The sequence below is a fragment of the Chiloscyllium punctatum genome, chromosome 49, assembly GCF_047496795.1.
Source record: "Chiloscyllium punctatum isolate Juve2018m chromosome 49, sChiPun1.3, whole genome shotgun sequence".
Lineage (NCBI taxonomy): Eukaryota > Metazoa > Chordata > Chondrichthyes > Orectolobiformes > Hemiscylliidae > Chiloscyllium > Chiloscyllium punctatum.
The window spans coordinates 17,274,734-17,300,953 of NC_092787.1; the positions used below are offsets into that span (position 1 = coordinate 17,274,734).

Below are 26,220 nucleotides of genomic sequence, written 5' to 3' on the forward strand. Positions count from 1 at the left end.
GGAAATGCAATGGAGGCATTTATTTTGAGAGGACTTGAATATAAAAGCAAGGATCTACTTCTGAGGCTCCATAAGGTTCTGGTCAGACCACATTTGGAGTATTATGTGCAGGTTTGGGCCCCATAACTCAGGAAGGATACACTGGCCCTGGAACATGTTCAGAAGAGGTTCACGAGAATGGTCCCAAGAATGAAAAGCTTAACATATGAGGAACATTTGAAGACTCTGTGTTTATATTAGATGTTGTTTAGAAGGATGAGGGGGATCTAACTGCAACATACAGAATACGAAATGGCCTGGACAGAGTAGATGTTGGGAAGATGTTTCCATTGGTAGGAGACACTAGGACCCGAGGGCACAGCCTTAGAGTAAAGGGAAGACCTTTTAGAATGGAGATAAGGAGAAACGTCTTCAGCCAGAGAGTGGGGAATCTACGGAATTCACTGCCACAGAGGCTGTGGAGACCAGGTCACTGAGTATATTTAAGACTGAGATAGATAGGTTCTTGAGTCTCAAGAAGATCAAGGGTTATGGGGAAAAAATAGGAGAATGAGGTTGAGAAACTTTTCAGGCATGATTGACTGACAGAGCAGACTCAATGGGCTGAATGGCCTAATTTCTGCTCCTATATCTTATGGTCGGATTAAGGAAATGAGCTTAAACTGGTTTTCATGTACCTGCATTGATTACATCAGAGCATATAAATACATGCATCTCAGTATGACTTCGCACTGAATGTGACTTGGAACAGTGCGTTGGAGTTGAGTAATGAAAATTAGGGGAAGAAACTTAAGAAGGACAGCAAGAAATGTTCCGTTTCCGTTTACTTTTTCACCCTGCAGGAATCAGCTCTTTCTTTGTGATAGTGGAAGAAGCTGGCTGTTTGGTGTCTGGAAAATAGTTAAGGGTTATTGTATCTCTAAGTTTTAAAGTAGTACAGGCTTTGGTAGAAGTAATAAAATATCTAAAGAAAGGTAAGTAAATAATTGAATAACGTAACTAAGCAGTTAATTAAAAGATGTTAAAGACAAAACAGATGATTTGAAGAACAAACAGAAATACAAATGTATGATCTGAGCTATTGCTGACACTGGTTTCGGGATGATCGAGATTGATACTTGAATATTGAAGTATGCATGATATTTGGAAAGGACAGGAAGCTAGGAAGAGGTAGGGATGTGTCTTTATTCGCTAAAGACTGTATTAGCATTATAAAGAGAAATGACCCAGGTTCCGGCAACCAAAATGTAAAAGCAGAGTCAAGATTAGAGTGGTGCTGGAAAAGCACAGCAGGTCAGGCAGCATCCGAGGAGCAGGAAAATCAATGTTTCAGGCAGGAGCCCAATTCCTGATGAAGGGCTCCTGCCCGAAACGTCGATTTTCCTGCTCCTCAGATGCTGCCTGACCTGCTGTGCTTTTCCAGCACTACTCTAATCTAGAATCTGATCTCCAGCATCTGCAGTCCTCAATTTTGCCTACAATGTAAAAGCAGTTTGGTTAGAGGTGAGAAATGATAATCGAAAGAAGTCACCTCTGAGAGTAATGTATAGGCCCCGAAAGTAACCACACATTAATTACAGCATGGAACGAGAAACAATGGGAGTTGTTTGGTAAGGTACAGCAATACTCATGGGAGATGTTAATCTACATTTCAACTGAAAAGATCAGATGGACAAAGATAGCCTAGATGAAGAGTTCATAGAATGTTTCCCAGATAGTTTCTTATAACAGCATATTGGAGGCAACCAGACAACATACTGAGCAATGAGATGGAACTAATTCATGCCCTTAGAGTGGAAGAGCCCGTGGTCAACAGTAACTGTAATATAATTGAATTTTACATTCCAGTTTGAGGGGGAGAGTGATGAGTCCAAGATTAGGTATTTAAATTTAAAAAAGGTCAACTCTTTGCTTTCTCAGGAAAGGTTGGCAAGGTTAGACTTGTATCAAATGCAAGTTGGAAAAGTAAGTGACAATTTGATTGGTACATATAATATTCTGAGGAGTCTTGGCAGGGTGGATGTGAAAAGTCTTCTGACAGTTGTAAAAATGGACTATCAATTTTCATCTTTATCATCACATTTTTAATACCTAAGATCTTTCATTACTGAAATAGCTTGTAAAAAAGGAAAAGTACTGACTTAAAAATGGCCACAGGGGTCACCTGACCAGGTTGAGCCAATCACATGGAGTCATCAATACATAGGCTCCAATCAGAACTGAAATTAATGTATGTTATGGAACAGACCAAAGCCCCTCAGGAAACAGGTTTCCTGGTTTGATGCTGGGGTTTGACTGGCAACTTGCAATCGGAAAATGAGAGAGGGGACCTGGCTCTCCATGACAACCATCAACCTATCCATGGAGGCAGCCGGACACTCACATGCCTGAGGCAGCAAGGTTCTAAATGCGTTGTTGCAGTCCCACAGTCTTTGTGCCAGCTTGCCCAGTGCCCTGGTAAACCTGCTCCTGTGACAGCTTGGGCATCGTGATGAAGTCACTACAATGTCCTCTTCTGCCTAAGGGTGGAGCAGGTCTCTGGCAATGCTCTGAGTACTCTGAGTACATTTCTCCCTTGACCAGCTGCAGAGACATGGCAGATAGTAGGGTCAAAGAGCCCAATGAGCAATGATTCTTACTGGTTTCCAGAACATGGATATTTCAGCATTATCGCAAGGCCAGCCCCATTCCTCTTCAAAATCCTCTCCTCATCCTGGCTCTTCTGGGCCTACCCAGAGCCACTTTCTCCTGGAATAGGAGAAAAGGAAGGATTGAATGAAAATGTCTGACACAGCTATTAGTGCATGGGTGAGTAGGCAGCACAGTGATCATACAGGCTTAATGCCGCAGGAGGGAAGGGATAAGTGAGACCGAGTGAGGGAAGATGTTGCAGGTAACAGTGAGGGTGGGTCAAGCATCAGCCTTGAAGGAGGTAGGTGTAGTGGAAGGGATAAGGTGAGTGGCAGAGCAGAGAAGGGTATTGACCTTCTAGCAGTGTTGCTGACTGTTTCTCCAGGTGTTGAGATGGCACTGATCTGGATGGTAATCTCAGAGCAGGCTGGCAGAGTCTGGTGATGTAGAATTATCATATAGTGAGATTTACAAAGGAAAGGTTGAGAAGGTCAGGAGCTGGATTTAATTCTTTGAAAAGTGACAAGTTTGCAGGACCTTATGGACATCTGCTGCTCCTATGGGGCTCTGAGGGATGATGCGATTTATACTGGGTCTCTATTTTCTTTCAAATCAATTGTGCTACTTCTATGGCACTGACAAATTGTTCCTGTGTTCCCTCCTGTCATCTCTACTGTTGTAGACCCAAGCTGGAATTCTGCTGGTGATGTTCAAGATTAATCTTCCTGCTGTGCTGCTGCCTTATAGTCTATCTTCCTTAGCTTCAAATACTTATCCAGTTCCCCTCACTTACCGTGTAAAGGAATTTCACTGAAACTTGTCTCCCACTCTCAATTGATGAGCTGCTGTCCCTGATCCTGCAACAAAGTGAAATCAACATTTCTAATTCGCTCTTTGAAATCAACCAGGGACCAGTTCTAAGTCAGCAACAATGGACAGAAAAATGACTGAAGAATGACACTGATGACAATATGTGGAACTGTTTTTACATAGTAATCGAGAATCCATTATTGGAAGGGATGCTGGAAGCAGACTCAGAAGGGAGTTACATGAATAATGCTTATGGGGCTATGTGATAAGAAGCAGCACTAATTGGATAGCTCTTTCTCAGTGCTAACAGCATAGACACTGTGGGGCATCTGTCTCCCCCCCCCCACCCCCACTTCTGTCCTCTATCACTCGATGATCCAATGACTCTAGCTGTATCAGTCTGAATAATAGGAGGAGAAGGAGGTACGGACAGACCGGGTGCGGTTGTGATGCCTTGGAGCTGGATTAACCTGCTGACACACTGTTGTGAGTGATAGCCCCTAGGGATCACCAGCAGCTTCCTGAATTGCACCAACATTGCCTGGACAGAGATGCTAATGAAATAACGTAACTGGTGCCATATTGCCTTACAAAAAGAATATGGTTTTCATAACATTCGTAAGTGATTATTATATTTTTACATCGTGGAATAGATATGGGTGGTGAATGTCAATTGGCTCATTTTTGTTCACCCATTCAGAAATATTCTCCCTCTCACCATCCTGTCAGACTTTCCTGAGAGGAATGTGTCAATATTTGTGCCCCACTGTTCCTTAAGTTATCACAAAATATATAAAGTAACAATACAGTTAGCGAAAAGACCAATTTGCCTACACCAGACAAAAGCCATTCACGTCAGGGCTCTTCAGTAACAGAAATAATAATTCTCTTTATTGTAACACACATAATTATAACAAGAAAAGTGAAAAGAAGGAATTACTAATTTATGAAACTTAAACTATACCACTTCAATTCCTCTGATTCTTGCAGTTCAAGATAGTGTTTGCAGTAAAGTGTTGGTCATTCTTTAATTTGATGGTTGATCAATTGAACTTGTGTCTTTACTTGTATGAATTAAAACTTTTAAGCTTTCTTGGTTTTTCTGTCTTTTTCTCCACATTCGGAGAGAGACAGAGCAAGGGTTGCTTTCTGACTGCAGGTTCTAGTTGTTATTTCCCTCATTGTTGCCCTTAGAACTTACCACCTTTTAAACATTCTGCAGCTAAATCAATCAGAGGGCTATTGCCAGGCTGAATTTCCTAAACTCAAAGTGTTCTTGGTGCCATTCAGTATCGATTTCTCCTCCTTTTTACTTCCAAAAAGCAATATTGTATTGCACAGCTCATCAATATGCAACACTTGATTATTGAGGTATAAATTGGACAAATAGGTGGCATTTCATTGTAAATACAAGTGCATATTCATAAATGTATTGCTATTAAGTACCAGTTCACACAGGATACTCATCCTTAACGTCATCCATTCTTAGAACCTTGTCAAAAGGAATACTATTTTTCCCCAATGCTCAGTATAGCCTAACATCTTCTCTTTGTTCAATGAGGGACAGTTACATTGTGGAAAACCTTTAAACAGTTGAAAAGGTTCACTTTTATTCACCAAAAAGAACAAAAGCGAAGAGAAAGCAAGCAAGTAAAAACTAGATTTGTCTCTGTACAGTCAGGGAGTTCTTGCCTTTCGGCAGCAGTAAATTCACTGCAGCCAGTACACATCTGTTAAAATCAGTGTCACTATAGTCCTTTCCTCATGTTGTGCCTGATACTGCAGTGCTGTATCATACTGAAAGTGATGTTCCTGCAGTTCAAGGTCTTCACCTTACTCTTTGGAAGACAGTTGCGACTCTCTCAGGTCTTCAGAGACCATCACATACCTCTTTACCTCTTCCACAGAACACAGCTTGTAAGGATTATGCAGTATGCCCAGTGTCTACTGTTAGGTGCACCCAGATTGATCCAAACATTGAAGCCTCATCTTCAGCAGATTTACTGTCTGTTCTTGTTTGGCTCCAGTCAAAGAATGCTTCAGATAAACATCTGCACTGATCCTCTACGTGCCGCTCCCAGTAAAGTTTCTCACCCATCTTTAGTCTTTAACTGAATGATCTGTACACCTAAATACAATTTGAATAAAGAGTGTTCTCCCCAGGAACCGATATGCCAATGTATATAAGTTGACTTATCTAAAATTAAGTAATTCATTCTGTCTTTTAAACATTGCTAGGAATGTTTGATTGATTTTCTTTTAAGGTATAGAGGTTTATTTCCAATTGACAAAGTTCAGATACACTGACCTCACCTGCTTCTACTTCAGTTGCCAACACAACCTGCATTTATAGAGCTTCTGTAACATAGTAAAACTCCCATTGTGTTCCACAGGAATGCTATTGAATAAAGCTTGACACTGAGCAACATAAAGGATAGGGAGGGGTGAAGTGTGGTACATTTACATTTTAAGGCCGAAGTAGATGGATTCTTGTTAGGCAAGGATTCAAAGGTTATCAGGGAGTGGATGGGAATTTGGAATGGCCTACTTCTGTACCAAAATCATATATTCATATGTATTAGGACAAATGGTCAAAAGCTAGGTCAAATGAGTTAAGCTTTAGGGAACGTTGGGAATGAGGAGTGAGATGGAGTAGAAATTCGAGGGCCAAGGCTCCAGCCAGATGAAATGTGAAGGAATCTCCAGTAGCAAGTGGCAGGGTGAGGGAGGCCAGCTTGGAGCAGCTGAACAGATTTTGACTGGCAAAAAGGCTGCCTTTAGAGGAAGGAGAGCTGATGGTTAAATAGAGCAGACAAAATAATACCTCAGCCTGTTAGAAGTCACAGGCTCATTCCATGTCAATGTGGTAAATAGTACCTTGTTTATCCTTAATTTCCCTCTATGTTATAATTACCTAATGCTACTGGAATGAATAATCCCTGCTTCATGATCTTTGCGCTCTGTGTACATTCAAATCCCATGTAGAAGATAAGGCCACAAATGATGGAATAATTAAATTCAATGATTTGGGTGAGATTAAAAATAGAAGAATGCTGAGATCTCTGAATGTTGTGAGACTGCAAGAATCCACAGAGTTAGGGAACACTTATGGCATGGAAGGTATTTGAAAACAATAAGGAGATTTTAAAAATCAGAGTGTTGCTAGACCAGGAGCAATGTCAGTCCATGAGTAATTGAATGATGGATGAACAAGAGTGGTGCACATTAGTGTATATGTAATAACATTTTGAATGAGCTCAAGTTTATGTAGGGTGGAGAAATAAGATTGACCTGAAGTGGTCAAGTGTGTTCCTTGCTCTAGTTTTGTGTAAATCAGATTGACGTCAGTTTCAATATATTACACTGAGGGATATACAGTTTGTACTGCACATTCTAATATGAAAGATACTCAACAGTGACAATTCTATACTGCAAAGTGATTTGCACAATCATTCTCACTCCGTTTGTTTACATTAACACAATGTAAGACTGCATTGTGTTTAGTAGGAAGTAAAAGATTAATGGGGTACAATTTCATCAAAACTCATTTTAGGTGGGAGAAAGAATTCTCTGAAATGGTTAATTGTAAACAGTTCAAACTTCAAAGACGTGTCCCTCCAATGAACTTACAGTTCTCTAAAGATCCTTTACTCTTCAAGAACAAACCAAAGGTCCTTTTGACCAAAGCAGTGACCGGCTAAATCATTTTAAGCATAAATCTATAACTTGGGATAAGAGCTGTGCTAACTTTGAAATGGTTCGTCAATTGAAGGGATAGCTTTCATGTGAGCTCAGGTCCTATGATCCATTGGGAAGATTAATAAATGTTCACTCAAATAAACTAAAGAAAAGGAACTGGTGCGAACACAGGCAGCAGTCAGTCTGATTCAATGGATTTCTGAGGCACTTAATACCACTGGATATTGATGGTTGTCTGTAAATAGGTAGAAAATTGTGGAGTGCTATATTTTAGAAGTAAGAACAGAGTTTAAAAAAACACTTTATTAAAAATATTACAGAGTTAAGTTACCATTTAAAGTGAACATTTACATGTTTTATAGCAGTAATTCTCAAACATTATTGTCCACAGGTGTCTTAGCTGAAAATGTGTTGCTGGAAAAGCGCAGCAGGTCAGGCAGCATCCAAGGAGCAGGAGAATCGACGTTTCGGGCATCAGCCCTTCTTCATGAATGAGGAAAGTGTGTCCAGCAGGCTAAGATAAAAGGTAGGGAGGAGGGACTTGGGGGAGGGGCGTTGGAAATGCGATAGGTGGAAGGAGGTTAAGGTGAGGGTGATAGGCCGGAGTGGGGTGGGGGCGGAGAGGTCAGGAAGAAGATTGCAGGTTAGGAAGGTCGTGCTGAGTTCGAGGGTTGGGACTGACACAAGGTGGGGGGAGGGAAATGAGGAAACTGGAGAAATCGGAGTTCATCCCTTGTGGTTGGAGGGTTCCTAGGCGGAAGATGAGGCACTCTTCCCCCAACCGTCGTGTTGCTATGGTCTGGCGATGGAGGAGTCCAAGGACCTGCATGTCCTTGGTGGAGTGGGAGGGGGAGTTGAAGTGTTGAGCCCATGGGTGGTTGGGTTGGTTGGTCCGGGTGTCCCAGAGGTGTTCTCTAAAACGTTCCGCAAGGAGGTGGTCCCCAATATAGAGGAGGCCACAACGGGTGCAGCGGATGCAGTATATGATGTGTGTGGAGGTGCAGGTGAATTTGTGGTGGATATGGAAGGATCCCTTGGGGCCGTGGAGGGAAGTAAGGGGGGAGGTGTAGGCGCAAGTTTTGCATTTCTTGCGGTTGCAGGGGAAGGTGCCGGGAGTGGAGGTTGGTGGGGAGTGTGGACCTGACGAGGGAGTCACGGAGGGAGTGGTCTTTTCGGAATGCTGATAGGGGAGGGAAATATATCCCTGGTGGTGGGGTCCGTTTGGAGGTGGCAGAGATGACGACGGATGATACGCTGTATATGGAGGTTGGTGGGATGGTAGGTGAGGACCAGTGCAGTTCTGTCTTGGTGGCGATTGGAGGGGCAGGGCTCAAGGGCGGAGGAGCGGGAAGTGGAGGAGAGCATCGTCGATCCTGTCTGGGGGGAAAATGCGGTCTTTGAAGAAGGAGGCCATCTGGGTTGTACGGTATTGGAACTGCTCCTCCTGGGACCGGCGGAGACGAAGGAATTGGGAATATGGGATGGCGTTTTTACAGGGGGCAGGGTGGGAGGAGGTGTAGTCTAGGTAGCTGTGTGAGTCGGTCGGTTTATAGTAAATGTCCGTGTTGATTCGGTCGCCCGGGATAGAAATGGAGAGGTCTAGGAAGGGGAGGGAGGAGTTTAAGAAGGTCCAGGTGAAATTGAGATCAGGGTGGAAGGTGTTGGTAAAGTGGATGAACTGCTCAACCTCCTCATGGGAGCACAAGGCAGCGCCGATACAGTCATCGATGTAGCGGAGGAAAAGGTGGGGGGTGGTGCCAGTGTAGCTGCGGAAGATGGACTGTTCCACATATCCTTCGAAGAGGCAGGCATAGCTGGGGCCCATGCGAGTGCCCATGGCTACTCCTTTGGTTTGGAGGAAGTGGGAGGATTGGAAAGAGAGGTTGTTCAGAGTGAGGACCAGTTCAGTCAATCGAAGGAGGGTGTCAGTGGAAGGATACTGGTTGGTACGGCGGGAAAGGAAGAAGCTTTGAGTCCTTCGTGATGGGGTATGAAGGTGTACAGGGACTGGATGTCCAGGGTGAAGATAAGGCATTGGGGACCATGGAAGTGAAAATCATGGAGGAGGTGGAGGGCGTGGGTGGTGTCCCGAACGTAGGTGGGGAGATCTTGGACTAAGGGGGACAGGACAGTGTCGAGGTATGCAGAGATGAGTTCAGTGGGGCAGGAGCAGGACTGAGACAATGGGTCGGCCGGGGCAGTTAGGTTTGTGGATTTTGGGCAGGAGGTAGAAACGGGCGGTGCGGGGTTGTGGGACTATGAGGTTAGAGGCGGTGGATGGGAGATCCCCTGAGGTGATGAGGTTATGGATGGTCTGGGAGATGATGGTTTGGTGGTGGGAGGTGGGGTCATGGTCAAGGGGGCAGTCGGAGGTGGTGTCCGCGAGCTGGCATTTAGCCTCAGCGGTGAAAGGTCTGTGCGCCAAACTACTACCGCGCCTCCCTTGTCTGCCGGTTTGATAGTTAGGTTGGGGTTGGAACGGAGGGAGCGGAGAGTTGCACGTTCCGAGGGTGAGAGGTTGGAGTGGGTGAGAGGGGTGGAGAGGTTGAGGCGGTTAATGTTGCGGCGGCAGTTGGCTATGAAGAGATCGAGAGCGGGTAAGAGGCCAGCACGGAGTGTCCAGGTGGATGGGGTGTGTTGGATGCGGGAGAAGGGGTCGTCAGAGGATGGGCGAGAATCCTGGTTGAAGACGTAGGCGCGGAGGCAAAGGCGGCGGAAGAATTATTCGATGTCTCGCCGCGTGTTGAACTCGTTAATGCAGGAGCGTAGGGGGATGAAGGTGAGGACTCTGCTGAGGACTGATCTTTCATCCTCAGAGAGGGGTAGTTCTGGAGGGATGGTGAAAACATGGCAGGGCTGGGAGCTAGGACCTGGTGTGGGGCTGGAGGTGGGAGTGGGGGCAGGGTTGGGCGTGGGGGTGGGGACAGAGATCGGCGCGGGGGTGGGGTTAAGTGTGTGGGCGGAGATTGGCATGGGGGCGGGGTTAGGCATGGTGACGGAGATCAGCGTGGGGGCGGAGACACATGCAGCGTGGTGGTCGTGCAGGTTAATGATGTCACTGGGGGCGGAAGTGGCTGTGTCGACGACAGAAATGGTGTTATTCCCGATAGCCGTGGACCCCGCGGAGGCTGCGAAGAAACAGTCCATGTGGAACATTCCATTTTCCGCAGCTACACTGGGACCACCCCCCACCTTTTCCTCCGCTACATTGATGACTGTATCGGCGCTGCCTTGTGCTCCCATGAGGAGGTTGAGCAGTTCATCCACTTTACCAACACCTTCCACCCTGATCTCAATTTCACCTGGACCGTCTTAAACTCCTCCCTCCCCTTCCTAGACCTCTCCATTTCTATCTCGGGCGACCGAATCAACACGGACATTTACTACAAACCGACCGACTCACACAGCTACCTAGACTACACCTCCTCCCACCCTGCCCCCTGTAAAAACACCATCCCATATTCCCAATTCCTTTGTCTCCACCGCATCTGCTCCCAGGAGGACCAGTTCCAAAACCGTACAACCCAGATGGCCTCCTTCTTCAACGACCGCACTTTCCCCCCAGACGTGGTCGACGATGATCTCCACTGCATCTCCTCCACTTCCCGCTCCTCCGCCCTTGAGCCCCGCCCCTCCAATCGCCACCAGGACAGAACCCCACTAGTCCTCACCTACCACCCCACCAACCTCCAAATACATCATATCATCCGTCGTCATTTCCGCCACCTCCAAACGGATCCCACCACCAGGGATATATTTCCCTCCCCTCCACTATCAGTGTTCCGAAAAGATCACTCCCTCCATGACTCCCTCGTCAGGTCCACACCCCCCACCAACCCTACCTCCACTCCCGGCACGTTCCCCTGCAACCGCAAGAAATGCAAAACTTGCGCCCACACCTCCCCCTTTATTTCCCTCCACGGCCCCAAGGGATCCTTCCATATCCGCCACAAATTCACCTGCACCTCCACACACATCATTTACTGCATCCGCTGCACCCGATGTGACCTCCTATACATTGGGGAGATAGGCCGCCTACTTGCAAACGTTTCAGAGAACACCTCTGGGACACCCGGACCAACCAACCCAACCACCCCGTGGCTCAACACTTCAACTCCCCCTCCCACTCCACCAAGGACATGCAGGTCCTTGGACTCCTACATCACTAGACCATGGCAACACGACGGCTGGAGGAAGAGCACCTTATCTTCCGCCTAGGAACCCTCCAACCACAAGGGATGAACTCAGATTTCTCCAGTTTCCTCATTTCGCCTCCCCCCACCTTGTCTCAGTCCCAACCCTCGAACTCAGCACCACCTTCCTAACCTGCAATCTTCTTCCTGACCTCTCCGCCCCCATCCCCACTCCGCCCTATCACCCTCACCTTAACCTCCTTCCACCTATCATATTTCCAATGCCCCTCCCCCAAGTCCCTCCTCCCTACTTTTTATCTTAGCCTTCTGGACACACTTTCCTCATTCCTGAAGAAGGGCTCATGCCCGAAACGTCGATTCTCCTGCTCCTTGGATGCTGCCTGACCTGCTGCACTTTTTCAGCAACACATTTTCAGCTCTGTTCTCCAGTATCTGCAGTCCTCACTTTCTCCCCACAGATGTCTTAGGCAGGATAAAAGATTCCATAGACCCCACCCTCTCCCTACCTACATTTGCTTCTTTGGCATCACAAAAAACCTATCCAAGGTAATGTGTTCAGTATTGAGTATCTTTCCCATTGGAAAGTCCAAAAGAAAAGATATATTCCTCAGTGTAATATGTTTAAACTGAGTGTTAACCTGATTAAAATAAAGCTACAGCAAGAAATACGCGACTATTCCAAAGTACTCCAGGAGAAAGTGAGGATTGCAAATGCTGGAGATCTAAGTCGAAAAGTGTGGTGCTGGAAAAGCACAGCAGGTCAGGCAGCATCTGAGGAGCAGGAGAATCGACATTTCAGGCATTTCCTGATGAAAGACTTATGCCCGAAACATCGAATCTCCTGCTCCTTGGACGTTGCCTGAGCTGCTGTGTTTTTCCAGTGCCACCCTTTTCGACAAAGTACTCCAACTAAACTGGTACAGACACAATGGGCTGAATGGCCTTCTTCTGTGAACCATTCTGTGATTCTGAATTAATGGAAACTCGTGACAAAATTGTATCTGATTCCAATCCCTCATCCTTGGAAAAGGGCTGGTGTTGGTGAGGCAGGTGAATCAATTTAATCAGTTGAGTTCCCTGTGGAGAAGAGCAGATCCTGTCAGGAATGCAGAAAGCATAATTATCAATGTTCATCAATCCTCGCGCTTACCAGTTCAATCGTACGCTGGCCACACAGCCCCAGATTAGGCGCAGATTGAAGTGCACCTCTCTTTTACTCAGCTGTGGTGTCATCATCCCTGTTCCTTTAACACACTACAGACAGTTTTGCCTTAAGCTGCTGAGGGCATTCCCTCTGCCTTTGCTCCTATAGGCCATTCTTTAAAGCCACTTTGCACTTACCGTATTGCAATAATATTGTAAATGTACAGCTGTTTTTTTGTTTAGCACACTTGATTTGTTCATAGAGTCAAAGTGTCATATAGGATAGAAACAAACCCTTCAGTCTAACCAATCCACACTGAACATAATCCCTAACTAAACTAGTTCCACCTGCCTGCTCCTGGCCCATATCTCTCCAGACCTTTCCTATTCATGTACTTGTGTCTTTTAAGCATTGTAACTGTGTCCACGTCCATCACTTCCTCAAGAAGTTTGTTCCACATGTGAACCACCTTCTGTGTAAGAAATTTGTCCCTCATCTCTCTCTGCTCACCTTAAAAATGTGCCCCCTAGTCTTGAAATCCCCCACCTTAGGGAAAAGACAGCTGCCATTAACCCTATCTATTCCTCTCATGATTTTATCAAACTCTCTAAGGTCACCTCTTAACGTTCTGTGCTCCAGTGGAAAGAGTCCCAGTCTATCCACCCTTTCTTTATAACTCAAGCCTTTCATACCCAGTAACATCCAGGTAAATCTCTTCTGAACCTTCTCCAGCTTAATAATGTCCTTCCTATAACTGGGTGATAAGAACTGGTTGAGGAAGTCATTGCGTTGAATTAAAAGTTGCTAAACAAAAATACATTTCCCATCATGAACATAAATTACATTCATGACCTGTAGTTTCTGGACTAAAAATCTTTTTTTTGTGTGTATTACATTAATGCATTTTATACAGTGCTCTTTGCACGACATCACAGTTCGGTGCACCATTTTAATGAATGTTAATTATGTGAAGATAACACACCACCAATGCAAAATGTCCCACAGAATAATATTTCTAACTAGTGGCTTCACTGAATACAAATATTGCTTTGCTTCTTCACAATTTACAACCTTTTTTTATTCAGAGGTTAATTGAATATAGATTGGGCAATATTGGCATGGTCTTTGCACGAACAATGCTTATGTTACATCTCACTGAGGCAATGCACTGGAAATCAAGCCCCATTATTCCCACAGTTGTCACAAACCTGGAGATTTAATGAAACTACCAAACATCCCAATTTGCCTCTGACTGACTGCCACAAGCAAACCACATCTGGTTTTCTTCAGTAATGGTTAAATCAACTATTTATTTTAATACGCTGAAGTTTAACAAGAACAGTAAAAGACCAGGATTTCTAATTTATGTTACTGAAACTTTACCCCATTTTAAATTCCAACACACAATGTTAAAAAAACATGACTATAAAGATTATGAGTGGAGGGAAAAAAATTAAAACACAGTTGGCAAACTAGATGGATTGGTTTCACAATTTGTCACTTCTTCAGTGATGACTCAAAGTTACCTGCTCAGCGATGATCAGTCTGTAGTTCACTGGTGACTTGATTGAATGTGGGTTGAGTGTTAGAATCATGTCTTTCAATATTTCAGAATGTAGTATGTTTTTGCTCCATTGACAGAAAATTGGAGAGAGCAACTTTACAGAGAAAGGAAAGAGAATGGCGATGCAGCCAACCTCTGGAGGTCTCCTTGCTTCACTCTGTTTCACTACCCTCACAGAGTCTGTGTTAAAACTGTAACTTGACCAATCAGAAAATTGTTACCATGCTGAGCTCTCCTGAATGTGCAACGGATGGCGACAATTTGTCTGGGTTTAATGGCCCCAAAAACTAATCTTGTCTCACATGTAGCAGTTAGCTTCACTGTTTTCCCAAAGTGCAAAAAACTCCTTATACACTCCCATTTTAAAAGGCAGTGTTTGTTTTTACTCAGTTTCTGTCCATAGTCCAAAACTAAAAAGATGCAGTATCTGACGCTAATACTTGGCAGTTTGGTGCCAGATGAATACCTTGTGAAGGCTCAACAACGATGAGCATGAAAGCAAAATGGCTTGGATAAGGTCCCTATTTTCTAATCTGAATGACACACAAATATGTTATCAGAATGTGCTTTAAACACTAGATACTTGTATTCAAAAGGACCCTGTCTGCTAAGATGTTCACAAGCAAACCTTGCTTCACTCCCCCTGACATACTCTTAGTCAGTTCATTGTAACATGATGTCTGTCCTCAAAGGAATGTGGACAGAGAGTGATAATGTTCCAAAGTTGCTGGTTCTGCTGTTGGCCATGGCTGGTCACCCTTATCTGATGGCTGGGCACCTTTGAAAAGCACATGGGACCCCTACTGTGGTAATTAGGTGCACAAAAAATAGGTCAATTTTAACTCTGTTGAGCAATCACTTCTGCAGTGAGATATGAAATCCATGCATTGTAAAACCATCCAATGGACATAGAGAACTCCTAAGCCATTCCAGAGTCCTGCCAAAAATTGTTGCTTCAAACAGAAACAACACAGCAGATTAATTGACCCTTCATCTTGGCTGTTTATGGGATGATACTAAGCACAGATTGGCACTGCTTTTGCCTGTGAAATGGTGACAAGACATTTCAAATGTAATTTATTAATTATGAAATGCTTTGGTGCATTGCAAAAAGTGAAAGACCCAAATGGATGCAATGACTTTTTTCTTCTTTGTAATACCTTCCCTTCACTTTCATTGTAATTAAATTCTTGATTCCAATTTGGTCTGTCTCCTGTTAGAGCTCCCCAGTTTTTGATTGAATTCAACCAAGTGACCGTGCATTCCACTCATTACTTTGTATTTGTCCACCTCCAATGTCAATGACATTTGCAATCCAAGCACAGAGCCAGCACGTAGCTCTGCAATACAATCAGAAATATATTTATACCTCTCTGAAAGCACGGCCAGAATCAAACAAAACTTGGCGCTACGTCAAGAGAATGGTTACCATTTGGGAAAAGTAATTTAGTTTTCCTATTAAAAGGTGCTGCAAATCTTTGCTGTTCATTATAAATTAAGAACTGTTCGTGCCTGAGGTTGTGTCCCGGTGCTGACTGGGATCTTCAGCACTAAGATGAAACATCACAGCACAGCACACTTACCATATTAAAACCGTGATCAAAGTAGATTGTAAAATACTACTAAAACATGCACTGTTAAAATGTAAAGCCCTGAACATTTAATGTACTGTCTGATAGCAGACACCCACATTAACAAATGTTTCTTTAAAATTCTTTTTCAAGTTTTTTCATCCATTTGACTTATTGGATGTCAAGCTCATGCTCAAAGTTAGTATTGGGGCCAACATATTCCTCAATCAATTACCCTCTGAGTAACAGAATGCAGCTTCATTTTACATATGGAGAAAAAAATGGATCTTCTGTCTGCCATTGCAATGGTGCAAACAGGCTCTTTTTGAATACCTTTATCATGTCACTGCACAGGGTGACCTGTGCATTGTTCCCACTCTCTGTCGTTCCATCAATGCAAGCATAGTAGACAAGTGGGGCACTCACCCAGGGATGTTGTGCCCCTCACCCAACCTGGACCTGGGGAAAGAAATGTTAGAAAGAATTCTGTCTAACTTTAAAAGCCTTTCTGACCACTCCGTTCTGTCTTTTCATGGAGTGAAATCTATTCATTTCAGTACTGAGCATTGACAGCTTTGGAGAGAGACATTTACTGTTGGGACTTACTGAATGTGAGAGAGTCAGCATATCTACTTTGAACATTAACATCTCTAAATGACCTTTAATTAATAATTGTTCACTAATCTTAATTCAGCTTCTTCACCAAACTGGAGAGGGCAATGTCTCTAGAGTAAAGATCACATTGACTGGGGTATTACCAATAACAAATAGTTAAAATTACCAGCAATTGTAATCTTAGTTTATGAAGACTAATTTTAAACTGTTGCAAAACTCCTTGTTTAGGCACCGATGGGTAATATTTGAATTTGAACTGGAATTTTTATACAAGGGAGTACTTGAACCGTCTTCAGGAAACTATAGATACTTCCATTTTAAAAGGTAGGTAAACTTAATTGAGAGTGCTTTATAAAGGCACTGAAGGTCCTGTTGCAGTTATTCACTGCATAAAAAGAAACTCGTGAACAACCACCATTAAGGAGATTTGCGGCATTCACTTTTTGTGTAAATTAAAACAAAGAACTGCGGATTTTGAAGTCTGAAACAAAAACAGGAATTGCTGGAGAAATGCATCAGGACTTGCAGCATCTATGAAGAGAATCAATGTTTTGAGTGCACTGGCCCTTCTTCAGAATTCTTTATTTTTCTTTTTTCCTCCCCTTTGCTTTGGTTTGTGACATGTACCGTGTGGGAAAGATGTGAGACAAGGAAAAATACCTTCCAAATAGCAGAAGTAAAAGGGCAGAAATGTATTTATTTGGTGCCTTTGTTTGATACCCAAGCTGTTTTTACATTGCCAGTTCCCACTGTGTGGGTTCTTTGCACCTAGCTGCAACCCCAGTATGAACGCAGTTGGACTACGAGCAGCTAGTGGCAAGGCTCAATCTTGTACAATAATTCCTTCAAAGCTAAAAGCTGCTTTTGAATGATCTCAAAATGCTGGATGTAACTCTCAAATGCAGCTCCTAGTGAACAGGAAGGAAAACAAAGTTGTTCTATGATTTTGCTTTTAATTTCTGAGCTTCCAGGGACTTTTGTTTAAACCTCTCCACAGCCTGTTTTTCCTTTCACATAATCAAATTAACCGCACAGCATTCAGTCTCCTGTCAAGTTCGAGTCTTTTACGAAGACTGAATATGTTACTTTTTTTTTCTTAATGGAATATTTTTAAATTATATTAGCAACCTGGACTGGGAATGCAAGGCATAGTTTGAAGATAACATCAAACTTGGAAATGTAGAAAACAATGAGGAGGATAGTAGCAGACTTCAGGAGGACATGGACTGGTGAAATGAGTCAGCACATGATAGGTGCAGTGTATTGCAGATCAGTATGATGTGCTGCAATTCAATAGGAAGAATGACTAGAGGCAATATACAATGGTACACATACAAATGTATGATCTTTAAGCCAGCGTAGAAATTGAATGACCTGGGAATTGATGTATGCTAATCTTTGAAGCTGGTATCTTGACAAACTGAGCAAGCAAACAGGATCCTTGCCTTTAAAAACAAGGGCATTAGTATAAAAGCAAAAAAATGTTATGCTAAACCTTGTATAAATCGCTGATTAGGTCTCACCTGGAGTTCTGTATACAAGTCTCAGCTCCACATTTTAAAAAGGATGGCAAGGCATTACGTAAGGTACGGAAGATATTTTCTAGAGAGGCAACAGAAGTACAGGAGTTCAGTTATGTGCAGAAGCTAACGAAATTCCTTTTAGAGCAGTGAAGATTATGAGGTAAAAGATGTTCTGTATGTAAGTTTGCTCGCTGAGCTGGAAAGTTCATTTTCAGATGTTTCGTCACCATATCATCATCAGTGAGCCTCCAGTGAAGCACTGGTGTTAATGACCCACTTACTGTTTATGTGTTTACGTTTCCTTGGGTTGATGATGTAATTTCATGTGGTGATGTCATTTCCTGTTCTTTGTCTCAGAGGGTGGTAAATGGAGTCCAAGTTGATGTGTTTGCTGGTAGAGTTCCAGTTGGAATGCCATGCTCATGTATCCTGGTGGCTAGTTTTTTTTCTAGTCACCAGGATACATGAACATTAACTAGCCTAAAATGACATGACCAACTCACACTACTATCCTTACATACTGATTGAGGAAGGATACCATTTGGACTGGGACAACCCATCCATCCTAGGGCAAGCCAAACAGAGACACGCATGAGAATTCCTAGAAGCATGGCATTCCAACTGGAACTCTATCAACAAACACATGGACTTGGACCCCATTTACTACCCTCGGAGAAAAAGAACAGGAAATGACATCACCATAGGAATTGACATCACCACAGGAAATTACATCACCAACCCAAGGAAACCTAAACACATAAGTAGAAAGCGGGTCACTAACACCAATGCTTCACCAGAGGCTCACTGATGATGTTACCTATATGGTTAAGAAACATCCGAAAATGAACTTTGCAGCTCAGCAAGCAAACTTATATACAGAGCCTCAACCTGAGCTACAAATCTTATCAAAACTCACTAGGTAATAGATGTGTTTGTGTTTTTGACGCAATAAATATGTTTCTAGTGGCAGAAGTGTGAATAACAAGATGAATCTAGTTTAAGGAATTTGGAAAATGAACCAGAAGCAAGAGGAGGAGAATTGTTTTTACACAGAGAGGCCTGGAATGCACTGTGTGTCATAATGGCAGATGCAGAGTCAATATTAACATTCAAAAGAGTATTAATTCAAATGTTGAAAATGGAAATTTGGCAGAGCCTGAGGGAATAGACAAAGAGTTAGATTCATTGGATAGCTCTTTCCAAGAGCTACCACAGATCCAATGGACTGAATGAGCACCTTTTGTGCTACATCAGGATGTAATTACAGGTGCATAATCTTTTATTCAAAATGCTTGGGTCCAGCTGGCTTTTGAAATTCAGAAATGTTTGAATTTCAGAATATGTGGCAGTTTGACGGTGAAATTTTTAAAAAGTCTTCCGAAGAATAGACTTACTGTGAGTAAAATGGGCCCTGAAACAAAATTGAGGCCTGCCAGTGCTGGGCCACGCCCCCACACATCACACCTGAGTGACACGCATCAAGTGGATGTGGACTTGTGTTAACTGCACGCCAAACAACCTTGTTAATTAGAAAAAAAATTCACAAAAAACCATTGGACTTTGGAGCTTTTTGGATTTTGGGATTTTGGATAAAGGGTTGCCTACCTGTATTTGATACCAGCAGGAAGTGTTCTGCAGTTTTCTATATCTTAACTTATGTATGTAAAGACACTGTCATTTTACCTTAGTGCTTTTTTGAATTGTGGACTGAAATGAGAATATAACTGTTTTAATTACTAGTGATTGCTGCATGATTTGAAAGCAAATAATTTCACGCTCATTGTGAACACCGTTTGTGTAGCTATGGGTTACAGGTGTGTTTGCAGACGAACTGGTGCTGAAGATTGTGTTGATTGACAACAAGATGTTGATTGGTCTATGGACTCGTGACCAATTATCATTGACAAAGGCCTTCTGACTGCCAACAACCGTGTGATTGGATCTCAGGTAAGTGAACAGATTGGGCTGGGAACAAGATTCTGAGAAGCCATTAGGTCTCCAACAGTCAAGAGACCTGTTCTCTGCAATAAATCTGTTTAAGAATGTTGCCTTAAGCTATAACTTTTAATTGGTAAATCATAGGCCTTTTTCTAAGTGAACTAGCCACCCAATGGCTCTTACAAACCATTTAGAGAAGCACGACTGAGAAACAGCATTCAGACCATAGACTCAGCAACAACCCTTGGAAACAGGAACCAATTAGTTGCTTTCCCAGTTTCTTTCCCTCCATCTATAACCCATGTTTTTCCCTGTCTGTGTGTAAAGGTCTGTTTATAAGGTGTCTAAAGTTTTATTTAGTAGTGTTATATGCCAGTGGTTCGTAACTACTTACCTTGAGCTAGAATCTAATTCCTTGTAATTAAGAGTCACATATTGTTAAGTACAGAAATCTGGTCCATGCTTTCTGTCAATCAGGGTCTAAAAGAGGTTAATTAGGGTATCTCACGTACTTTTTAAAATATTTAACTTTGTGACAACTCCAAGAATAGCAGGGCTTGATTTTCAGCACATTACCCCGATGAGTCATGACATGTAACATAGACAACTGAGTCAAGTTCATATTGAGTCAGATATCTGAAAGCTTATTAACAGCTAATTATGTACTCTAACATGGCACCTCAGATACAGTTTTGGCTGTATGCTCACTTAGCACATCCCATACATCATTAACTAGCTGACTAATTGACTGGCTAGCTAGCTGCTTACTAACAGACTGAAAGCTAACTAACAGAATGTACACACACAAAACTGTCAAATAACAGAACATACAGAAAGTAAGATGATGATTTCTTATACTAGGTTGACCTGTGTCATGATGTCATCAAACTGTCTTAAAGATATAATGCCTTTCTGAGATCCGTGTAATGATACAACATATCATTCTATGATTTAATCGTCGACAGTGTTTGAGGGATTGTACTTTGCAGTTCCATCCATTTTTTTCCACTATCTTTAGGCTATCCTTTGGCTGGAGAATGAGAGTCTGAAGCCACAACTTCTGCTGAGATACCATCAATGAACAGCCTGTCTACAGGCATTCACGTACAAGCAGCACAGATCGCACATTTCTGAATGTTTCTCCGACTATTCCACAGGCTTGTAAACATTAATATCCTTTGCATCCTTCAAAAGCTGCTGTGGCTTACTAGTATGTGAATACCACCATACCACTGTTCATCGCCTACCCAGAAGGCAGAATCCTTGTTGGCATTCTCATTTGAGAATGGATGTCATGTTGGGAACGTCGGAAATAGACAAAGGCTGTGTAGTAGTGATCTCAGTGGTGATCAAACACAAAGCTCTCAGTCTGGAGGCAAGAACATTACCAACTGTGACAGCGGGCAGAGGTGGGGAAACCACTGTGCCTATTCGACAGATTTAAGAAGGGAAAAAAGCTGAGAACACAGACAGTGAAAGATAAATCAAGAAGTTATTTTCAGTGCGAGTTGTAAATGCTTGCCTTGCTGTATTTATGGATGCTGTTTGGATATGTTGTTGTCTTTCTCTGAGGATTAATAATGTAAATCACATTGATTGCCCTCTTGTCAGCTCTTTACTGATTTTCCATCGTCTCTCAAATATTGCACCTGTTTAATCCATGGTGTCCCTTTCTGGAGCTAGAAAAGCAGAGGTCATTTCTAACAATATGGAAATCAGCGGCTAATCGATTGCTGCTTAATCAGCTGATCAATACAAGCTGCTGGCATATAGGGCAGGGAGCCCAGAGCCCACCAGGGAAAAACATGCTGAGAAATGATACAGAGCATGTTGCTGACATCCATCTACTCCTGACATATTTACTGTATAAATGAATAATTAAATATCAGGTGCAAAGTAAAAGCAAAATCTTGCAAGAATGATTTACTTCCCTTGCTTCTAAAGCTGTGTGATTGGAATGAATAAAAACACAGGGGCTGTGCTAAGAAACAAGTACATCTCTGTGACATGAACAAAGTGAATCCTGATAACCCATTTTGCCATGTAATTTTTGTGCCTGGTTGACAATTTCCGTAAACGAGCTGTTAATAAAATGACCTTTGCTCGATTCCTGTGGAAACTGGTGATGACTGACATTCCAAACCCCAATGGAAAAATAAAGAATACAAAATGTTGGGATTAAGCAACAATTGAGGCAGCATCTGTGGAGACAGAAATGTGTTTATACTTTCAAACTGTTGATCTTTTTTCAGACTTCATAAAAGTCATACCACATGAATGTCAGGCAATGACTATCTCTGACAAGAGAGAATCTAACCCATTAGCCACTGAGATTCAATGGTGTTGCCATCACTGAACCCTTCAGGATAAACAGCCTGGGGGTTACTACTAACTAGAAACTCAACTGGACCCAATATATGAATACAATGACTATAAGAGCAACTCATAAGCTATGAATCCTGTAGCAAGTGACTCCTGACCATCTACAAGGCACAAGTCAGGAATGTGATGGAATACTCCCCACTTGCCTGGATTGGTGCAGGTCCAACAGCACTACAGAAGCTCAACACCACACAGGACAAAGCAGCCCGCTTGATTAGCACCACATTCACAAGCAGTCACTTCACCATCAATGTGAGTAACAGCAATGTGTACAATGTACAGGATGCACTGTAGAAATTCACCAAAACTCCAAACCCATGAACACCCTCTTCTGGAAGGATAAGGACAGCAGGTACATAGGAACACCACCCTCTGAACGTTCCCCTCCAAGCTTCTCACTATCCTGACTTGGAAATACATCTCAGGTTCCTTCACTGTCACTGGGTCAAAATCCTGGAATTCCCTTCCCAGTGATATTCCAGGTTTATTTACAGCACATGGACTACAGCAGTTCAAGAAGACAGCTCACCATCACCTTCTGAAGGCTTTAAATGCTGGCCCAGACAGTGATGCCCACAACCAACAAGTGAATTAAAAAAACACACATATTTGGAAGAGATTTTAAGCGAGTAGTGGGGCTGGGAAAGTGAGAGGGAAGGAAAGATTAGGGAAGGTCTGTGAAATGAGTGATTAAATAAGTGATGATTGTACAAAGCCAAAAAGGGGATGGGTGATGGGGCAAATAAAGAAACTTAATATGGGCCTCTAGGAGGTGAAAGTGGGAAGTGAAGAACGATAACCAACAGTGTCTTGTGTTGATTAGCTGAAGAGTTGAACTCTGTGTTGAGTCCAGAAGATCATATAGAGCAGTTCCTCAAATTTGCATTGTGCACTGTTGGAGTAATAAAGGAGCCCAAGGACAGAGAAGTCAAAATGAGAGTGGGACACAGAATTAAAATGACGTGACACCACAAACTCAGATCATGTGATACTCTTCAATGTGATAGTGATCACAGTGTGAGCAGCAATACATCATACTAAATCAAAAGAAGTGTGCTCAATTAGCTGGACAGCTGGTTTGCGATGCAGAGTAACACTGAACAGCATGAGTTCAATTCCCGCATTGTCTGAGGTTACCATGAAGGACTCTCCTCAACCTCTCCCCTTGTGACTCTCAGGTGAAACCAGCCCCCTCAAATGGGAGAGCAGATCGATGGACGAGCAGGACTGTGGTGATTTTACTTTTATGCTCCAAGTAATTTCTAAGTGACCTTGGTCAGCAGGGAACTGGCAGAATTGTGTCACTGTGTTTGCCTGTGCCCCAAGGAATTCTTGTCTCACCACAACCCCATCCCTGGGGACTGTTGTCCACTTCCCTTTGTGCACCTCACTATTCACTTGCATCTCTTCAAGGACCACCCCATTCAATTTCCCAGGAATAGCTGCTCCTTATCCATAACACAACAATCCCTCAAGTTCCATGAGTTAGAACTTGAACAAATCCCAGGGAAACGTATCTGAGTTGCTGGCCTCTTACAATATTCAGACAGTCATCTGGTTAAAGCAGTAAGAATTAGTGATGAAATATTCATAGTAAATGAATAAAAAAACTGGTGTAAGACATTCCAGTTTCACCAAGGTTTGGCCAAGATCATCCTCGAGAATATCTTTAAATTCGGTTAGTAAGAATTCCAAATCATTCTTCTGCAAGTGCTTGTTTTAAATCAATACAAATACTCACAAATGCAGAGCAGTGAGCTCATTTAGGAAAAGAAAACATGGCATTTTAAATAGTGCTGTTTGAAACAACGTGTAACTGTTATGTTCTATTCTTGTGGACAACAGGCAAGTGGTTTCAGCACAGAACTCTGTTGAGCAACTATTCTGCAATTGACTGGTTTCCCCCTTCCTGTGATGTTGTCTTACGCCTGTTTGTTGCAATGTACCATTTGATCCATCCACATTGTGAGCAGGACCGGGAAATCTTGCCCAGAGAACTGGAATAACGAGGCAGAAAGGCAACAAATTTTACAATTAGTAACAATGATTTGCCTGCAGTGTTGTTCACCTTTTCCATTTGCAAAGAGCTAAAGTACCTACTAACAGGCATTCCAACAGTATGGTAAGTACTCTAACGGTATGGTAAGTATGTTGCATGGTCTCTCACCACTAACACTTTTGCCTAAGACATGTGCATTGTTTTATTCTCTGTTGAGATTCAAAACAAAGACCTTCTTGCCCTGAATCAACCACCTGAGTGTTCTCACTCTACAGTCAAAAGCCATTGCGAAAAGTATATTTCATGTTCAGATTTAAAAAGAGCATTGAAAGCATATTGGACAAATTTGAGTACTGTTTTTTGATTGGGAACTGAGAAATGCAGGAGAGTGGGTCATGGATTACATTTCTGAAATGAAAATGTATTTCCAAGTTCTATCAGTGGCATGGTGGGAGGTGCACTGGTTGGTTGCAAAAGTATTAAAAGTACATGCAGCGCAAAACAAACCACTGACCCAACAGGCCTATATCAGTGTTTCTGATCCACATAAACCCGCTGACTGTCCCACATTAACTCACATAATACTGGACCTCGCAGTCCCAGGTTGATCCTCAGTTGCTGTTGAGCCAGATGTATCACATAAAGTAGTAGGTGAGTTCCAACAAGTGACCTCAGTGATTGGGACTGTCAGGAAATTAGCTGGGTGCTTCTGCTTCTAATAGTAGCTCAGTAACTTGTGCTCCATGAATACTAAGTATCAGATGTCTGACTTTACCTGTGAAATTGCAATCCATAGAGGTAGTTCCAATGGGGAAAGAAGGGGAAGAAAAACATTTGATGCTGAGTTTCCTATTTCTTGCTTATATCTATAGTTAATTGTAGCATAAAATATGTTATTTGCAAAGTATTTGAAAACTGCTAACCTAAACCTTAACAATCTTTGACTTCTTAATTTTTCAGTATGGTATTACCTTTGACAGGACCATGATGTTGAATTTACAGAATATTAAGTTTTGAGCTGTTCCATGCCCAGAGATTAATAATGGCCTCACATACCAATAATAGTGATATAACAAGTGGGTGGCACAGTGGCTCAGTGGTTAGCACTGTTGCCTCACAGCATCAGGGACCTGGGTTTGATTTGCACCTCGGGTGACCATCTGTGTGGAGTTTTCACATTTTCCTCGTGTCTGTGTAAGTTTCCTCTGGGTGTTCTGGTTTCCTCCCCCAATCCAAAGGTGTGCTGGTCAAGTGAATTGGCCTTGCTAAATTGCCCATAGTGTCAGGTGCATTAGTCAGGGGTAAATACCAGGCAGAGGAATGGGTCTGGGAGGGCTACTATTCAGAGGGTCAGTATGGACTTGTTGGGCCGAAGGGCCTGTTTCCAGACTGTAGGTAATCTAATTTAATTCAACAAAAAATCTGATCCTATAATGTATTTCTACCTCAACTATCTACTAAGCTGTCTGCTGGCATTTAAAAATATACCAAATTACCAAGTTATGTCAGTGAACGAATAAAATTTCAATGCCAGCCAGTCCTGGCTTTAGGATCAACTAAAAGTGGATTATCGGATTTTTAAAGAGTGCTGCTTAATGAAGCAGTTTAATCATCAATACCATTTTGAAAGAGGTAGAACAGTTTCTGAGATGTTTTACAATCTTTAGCATGTTGCTTCTTTTTTCTGAATATGTTGTTAATAATTTTATATTTTACTCCTGAGTGTGAGATGCCATTCAATGGAAAAACTCAGCTTTATAGTGTGACAGAACAGAATTGAATAATATACAAATTCAAAGGATTAAGATCATTAATGCCCTGTCTGTGCTGCAGTGTGGCTGCAAAAGGTTATGTAAGACTGGGTGCCATTGTGAATTAAAGATGCATTACGCACTATTCTTCAAACAAATTAACCATATTATGCATACAAGTCAATTTCACTTCTTTTAGTCATGAGCTTCCAACTTGTATCCTGTCTAAACACTGTACAATCATCTGTACTTGTATGCTACATGAATACTTTGTTTTAATTAATCATGGGAAGTTTGCAAGGCCAATATTTATTGACTATTCCTAATACGTTGCTGTTGCTTTCTGAATATATGAGCTGCTCTCTTGACAACTGTGGCTTGCTAGGCCAGCCTAGAGGGTCAGCATGTTGCTGTGGATGTAGGCCCCATCTGGAGACTT

At 42.6% G+C, this 26,220-nt stretch overlaps 1 long non-coding RNA gene across 1 annotated transcript; it reads left to right on the plus strand.

The window, feature by feature from the left end:
* The first annotated feature begins 7,545 nt into the window (after positions 1-7,545).
* LOC140469295 (uncharacterized) lies at positions 7,546-19,548 on the plus strand. Its single transcript, XR_011956054.1, has 3 exons — positions 7,546-7,666; positions 16,417-16,512; positions 19,513-19,548. It is a non-coding gene; the product is annotated as an uncharacterized lncRNA (long non-coding RNA).
* Positions 19,549-26,220: the final 6,672 nt, after the last annotated feature.